Raw genomic sequence first — 6,565 nt, forward strand, 5'->3', positions numbered from 1 at the left:
GTGGGACACACTTGAAGGTGCAGCCAAATCTGGCCAAGACCCCCACACCTGGTAGACGAAGTGAAAATGGATAAAGGGAAGACATGGATTGAGGCTGTGGGCGCGGGTCCTCACATCTGGCTCGGGGCCCACATCTGGAAGACTTTAGGGAGGAGGGGACACATCTGGGCTGAAGGCCACAGCAGGAGGAGGACTTTTGAGGGTGGTTGAGACTAGAGTGTGTTCTAGCCTGGGGGTCTGGAGCTATAGAAGAAGCAGAGAAGGAGCAGGGGAGGGTCCCGGGAAGAGGTGCGGGGGCGGGGGAGCCTGTCGCCCCCAGACTCCCCGCAAGCTTGGGCATTAGGTGCTCTGGCAGGCGCCAACCCGCACAATCGCTTTTGTTGTCTGGACTGGTTCGGCCTCGCTCCCTTCTGGGCCAGCGCCCTTCTCTTCGGGAGCCCGGACGCCTGGCTTCCCGGCCCCACCCATCTCCACCCCGACGGGTCAGCACCTCTGGCCTGAATCTAGTCCTGTCCCGGGCTCACCTCGCACAGCCGGACGCGGGGGGTCCGTAGAGGTGGCCGCGTGCTGGGGGGTGGGGTGGTCTCAGCTACAATGCTGAAGGGTGTGTGGGGGGGGGGTACGGGTAGGCGGCGGCTAGACCGTGGGAACCAGACGGCTTTATCTGGCCCGGAACCCCCAGTCCCCTAGGCGGAGGAAGGGCGGATGTTCTTACCCTGGGTCTGGCCGGCAGGGGCGCGCTGTGGGGGCCTCCTTTTCTGCAGTGCCCGGCTCCCTGTCCGCCGTCGGCTCAGCAGATCTCGGGCCTCCTGCAGTCTGGGTGGGAAGGGGAGGAGAAGCGACAGTCACCGCAGTTAAGCCGACCCCCACCCGCAAGGAAAGGGCATCCCACACTAGGAGAAGGTCTCCCAGTAGCGGCTCTGTCCAATACTCTCCCGGCAACCGGTTTATGGGGAACAGGCCTTGAGTGTTCTTCAGACTCTTGGAGAAGAAACTGAGACAAAAACTATGAAAGACAGAAAAGAGAGAAGGAGAAGAGAAGGAGAGAGGAAATGGTGGCAAAGCTAGCATTTCCTAAGGGAGGATCTAATAGAGGAGGAATCTCAGACTCACGTCAGTGGCTGCCAGTTAAGGGACACCTGTCTCTTCCTTGTGCTGGGGCTGGGACTTGGCACGGGAGGTATTGGGGAGAGGCACCGCTGAGGGTCTCTGCACTTTTCAGGCGGGCAGCTTCGGACCCTGCAGGAGGCTTTGGAGACAGCCAGGGACTAAGTGGGAAAGAGGGGGTTGAGTCTCTCCCTCCATCAAGTGCATCCAGCTCTCCAACTGGGATGAGGGCTGAAAAAGGGAGCTCCCTCCCCTGCCCCTCTGCTGCTACCTCCTTTCACCCCCTGATATACTCCACTCATTCAGAACCCACCTCGGCTGCAGCGGCTCCTCCTGGGTGTCTGGCCTAGGCAGCAGCGACAAGCAGCAACGCTATCAATAGGGGCATGGAAGTTACTCAGACTCCTAGCACCCCAGAACTCCCCAAAGGAGGTCTGGGGGGGAACCAAGGCTTGAGGGAATCTCAGAATAATTGTGACTAACATGGGGCACTTCTCTGCATGTCTAAGTTTCCCATCTATACAATGTTAAGAGGAATATTGGCTTAGATTCTCCAGCAGTGGAGAAAACTTACTTTTATGTGTCTTATGAAGTAGGTTTGGCACTTAGGCCTTATTGAGAAATATATTTTAAAATATTTTTTAAATGTTTTTAAAAAAATAACAAAAGAACGTTTCTAAGTGCATTTCCAAGCCTCTGCTGTCTGGGTCTAGAACTCCTCCCTCCCTTACGTCCCTAGCTGGGACTCAGCCGTCATCCTGAGTCTGGTCGGCAGGTGGCGCCACGTCCACAGACCTCAGCGGCATCCCTTTCGACTGTGGGTTCATCAGAGTGCTGAGGTGGAACGCGATACTGAAGAAGTCACAGCTCAGGACTAAGAATCCCAGGAACCGACTTCTAGCCCATTCCTGTTCTTGCACGCTGGGTGTCCTGCAACCAGCGTCTCCTGATCTTTGGGCCTGTTTTCTGATTGACCGGGAAGAAGGGGTCTTTCCTGGAAACATCTCCGCGCGCAGCGCGTCTCGGTGGCTCAGCCTCCAACTCCAGCAAAAGTGCGTCGCCAGGGCCCCCCAGACAAATCCATTATTCCTAGGCTAAGGGGGGGGGAGTGGGACAAGTGAGCCGGTTCAGGCCCTGGGAAATCAATGGAGGATTCTGAGAAAGGGATATCCACCATGTGGAATCCTTTTACACGAGTGGGGCCCGGTGGTGGAGGCCGCCAGAGTGGGGGAAGCCTCCGAGACCCCCAATCCCGCCGTCATCCCTCCCGTGTTTTCTCCGGGTTAACCCCTTCCCGGCCCCGCCCCCCGCGCGGCTCGGGTTACTAAACGCATTCGCAGAGACCTAGGCGGGAGCAGAGCCCAGAGCCTTTGTAACTGAGCGCAAGGCCGCCGGGCGGGGGGTGAGGGTGTTGGGCAGATTTTCCTTCGAACTCGTCACCCGCAAACAGTAGGGGTGACTCTAATCCCCCCAATCTACAGTCTGCAGGATAACCCAGATCTCTTGCCGCGAAATCACTGGTACCTAGAGTTCTCTAATTCTGGGAAATAGAGCATCCCCAGCCTTAATAAAACCTGAAGAACTCCCCTTCCAACACACACACACACCCCTCTCCTCAAGTCCCTCCGCCATCCACCCAAGCGTCCACGTCTTCTTACTCTATTAGAAAAATCCAAAGGTCCTTTTAAATTAATACAGTGCCCCCCACCTTAGAAATCCAGAACATCTCAACTCCGCATAAAGAACCTTTGGGACCTCATAATTAATACCCTTCCTTTTTGAGCACCTAAAAAAACCTTGGGGAACTCCATTCTAGCTCGAGAGCCCCACCCATCTCTCTTATTCTAAAATTTTCCCTTTCCCCAATAAACCCAGGATTCCCTGGAGCCGTATCCATCTCCACACCATGGGAGGAGACCCTCCTCTTAGAGTCTCAGTACCCTCCGGATCCTCACTCTTACAAAATAGGGGTCGGAAATAGATCCAAGAATCACGGTCTTCGCATCCTCTCACTGAAGCAGTGGGTTCGTGTTCCCCTAAATCTGAGTCTCTGGTTCCCCCAGATCACCAGACTTTGGAGTACTGGGGCCACAAGGAAGAAGGGTCTGCAGCGCGGCTTACCCGGCCGGGCGACTCGAAACCAACGGGACCTGGACGGCCTGGCTGGGGCTGGGGCTGGGGCCCACGGTGGCAGCGGTGGCTGAGAGGAGCGGCAGCAGCAGCACCAGCAGGAGGGGGCGGCGGCCTCTGAGGCCAGGGCGCCGCATCTTGTCCGGCGCGGAGTCCCGGGTCCTGGCTGGCGATCTGTCCAGCGGGTCGGCTCCTCGCAGCCCCGCCCCCGCCCCCGCCCCCGGCCGACTCACTTTCTCCATAATCCGCGCCGGGGGCTGCGAACTTCCCGCCAATCAGAACCCTGCACTGCTAGCGCTCCCGGCGCCGCCAATCCCGAGGTGGCCAGGGAGCGGATAGACTGACAGGTGCCGGCGGGGGCTCTGCGGTCTCGGGTTCGCCCGGAGGTGGGAGGAAGTCAAGAGTTAGGTACTGACTCTGTGAACCTTCTCCTGGAGCAGGGGCCCCAAATGAGGGGTGCTTACAATTGGTAGGGGTAAGAGGGCGGAGCAAGGACCCCTAAGCAACACTCCTGCTGGCAGGCGTCATCCCTCACTCACAGTTCTGGGGCAACTTGGTCGGAACTGAGCTCTCTCGCTGCTGTAAAGGGTAGAAGCTCCCCTGTGAGCCCCCCTCCCACGCTTAAGGTTCTGGGAATGAATGCCAATCCTGCACTAGGCCCCAGGTCTGGCTGATATGAACGGCTCAGGTCCACATCCACATTGGGCCTTTCCAAGGACCTATCCTTCGTGGTTCCAGACTCACCACCCGTGAAAACTTGTTCCTCCAAACCTCTGCTCTTCAGTCGACCCAGACTCCATCCCTGACCCACAAATCTGCTCCCAGGGGACTCCCAGCTCTGAACCCTCCTGCACCCATCTCCATTCCTGCCCCTAGAAGATACCAGACCCCCTTTCCTGCCCGAATCCTTAAAGTCTCCCAAGAGCATACTCCCATTCCCAGAATTGCAGACTTTTTCCTTCCAGAGTTCCAGGCCTCAGGACCTCCACTGTTAGAAAATCCCAAGCCATAAGGAGCCGTAGGCCCGGTTCACACCCTCTTTAGTTGAATAACAGGCTTCAAGTCCTGCTCACAGCCTCCAAACGCACAGCGTCTCAAGTTCAGTTCCTTCCTTTATAAAATTCAAGGTACTCGCGCGCTTTTCTCCAAACTACAAGCCCCGCCCCTTCCCCCAGGGCACAGCCCTAGACGTTCAGACCCCGCCCCCTAGTCACCTTTTTTGAGCTCCAAGCCACACCCCTTCTCACCGAGAACTGGGACACAGTCCCACACTTAGGATCCCAAGCCCCCCCCCCTTTCCCTGTTTGTCCCACTTCTCAGTTCCAGGCCTCATTTCTTCAAAGCAGTTTAATTTTTAAGGTTTCTACATCTATAGAGTTAGCCCGGTACACCAGTGCCCAAACCAGGTAGTAGGCCACACACCCTGACAGCAGGGCTCATCTCAGAATAACAGAAAATGATTCAGCTTCGCTCCCACCCGCTACTCTGCTCCTTCCAATGGAAGGTGTGCAGGACCAACGCGGACAGGAGATCCCTTTGCCACCCCCTCCCCCGTGAAGCAGCACACACATGACTCACATAGCCACGCTTAGACCTGTCACTGCCACCTACAGCAATCCACGCCTCCATCCCACACTGACACCTAGAAATCTGGGCCCACCCACCGTCCAGACACACAGCCCCCTAGAGCAGTAAAGGTGCAGTCAAGCCTCACTCACGGTCATTCGTGGACTGACCCAGTGCGATGATGGAGTGCTCCGCTCTGCCCACTGACTGTGCTCCGTCTCCCCTGCCTTTGTTTGGCCTCAAGATCCCTGCTCACGTGGCCCTGAGGGACATAGTATCCCTCACCTTTTCCTCCCTCCCCACCTCCTACCCTGTGGCTGGAGCATTTGCTGGGGGCGCTGCTGAAATTTCTCCCTTCTGCCTGGGATCCAGGGCATCTTCAATGCTCATTGCTAGGCAACAGCCTCTGGCTCACCACTGCAACTTCCGGGGATGGAATCAGCTTCCCTTCCCCCCAGAATTTGGAGTCCCCGTTTCCCAATCTCTCACTATCTCCTGGGTTTGTGTCTATATTGTCCCTGGATCCTGATCTGATCTCAACCCTTTAGAAGTCCTCAAAGTTCTACATCCCTGGCATTCCAGAAGCTTCTTCCTATCCACACACTGTTTTATCCTTAATATATTTAAAAAAAAAAAAAAAAACTCTTCAGTGTTCTATATTTGACCACACTCCATAGCTCTATTACTTCTAGAATCACGAGCATTCCGGAAATACAAGAGTTCCCTTGCATGGGAAAAATGACCTCAATATTCTAGATCTGCAAACATCATTTGATATTCCCTGACATTCTAAGCCCCACCCCCCGCCAACACACACACACACACACACACACACACACACACTCAAGAAATTCGTAACATTCAAACATCTCCCAGTGTTTTGAATATCCTGGCACATGAAAAAAAAAAAAGTTGACCTTGAGATGCATAGGCATTCTGGAACACCCAGGTTTTAGAATCACTCACCTTTGAGGTCTCCCTTTGTGTTCTAAATTCTCTGACACTCTAGAACCTCATGCCATAGAGATTTCCTGGAATGCAAACTAACGCTCTAATGCTGTGGAAGGCTTAACAGCTTCTCCCATTCTCAAGATGCCCTATTAACTCAGACTTTTTTCTGTATCCTATAATAATTCATAGCATGCTAGAATCCAAGCGAAATATTTCTACTAGTGGAGAGTCACAGGCATTTCTTGATACTTTCCTATTCTAGAATCATTGACTTTCTTCCAGGTCTTTTTGTCAGAAACATCACCAGTCTAGATTCCCTAATATGCAGTTGAGAACCCTAATATTAGGGTTAATATTAATCCACTAGCACTCCAGGATAACCCTAGGTTCTAGATTCCCTAGCATTCTAGACCTCTCTCCAGTATATTTCAGAAACTCTAATATTCCAGAAATTCTGGATTAGCATATTCTAAAATTCCTTGCTCCTAGTCTGGCCCACATTCTCTCTTCTTTAAGATGCAGAAAACCTCCCTGAGGATGTGACCAGAGGAACAGGCAAGATTTTGGAGGGAAAATTAAAAACATCAGGTAGGTTGAGCTGAAACTGTCTTCCACACAGGAAAGGGACTGGGCATCCAGGGATGTTGGACAAGATGTTTGGAGTGTCGAGATCTGGGGTACGAATGTTAAGGACACAGCAATGACAGCTGCCATCAGTGTTTCTGACTGCCTGTAGCCATCCTTCCTTTTCTGAAGTAACATTGCCCTAATTCTCTTTTCAGGAACTGCTTTTCTGCTCTGCTTACGTGGG

This window comes from Callospermophilus lateralis, chromosome 18 (assembly GCF_048772815.1).
Source record: "Callospermophilus lateralis isolate mCalLat2 chromosome 18, mCalLat2.hap1, whole genome shotgun sequence".
NCBI lineage: Eukaryota > Metazoa > Chordata > Mammalia > Rodentia > Sciuridae > Callospermophilus > Callospermophilus lateralis.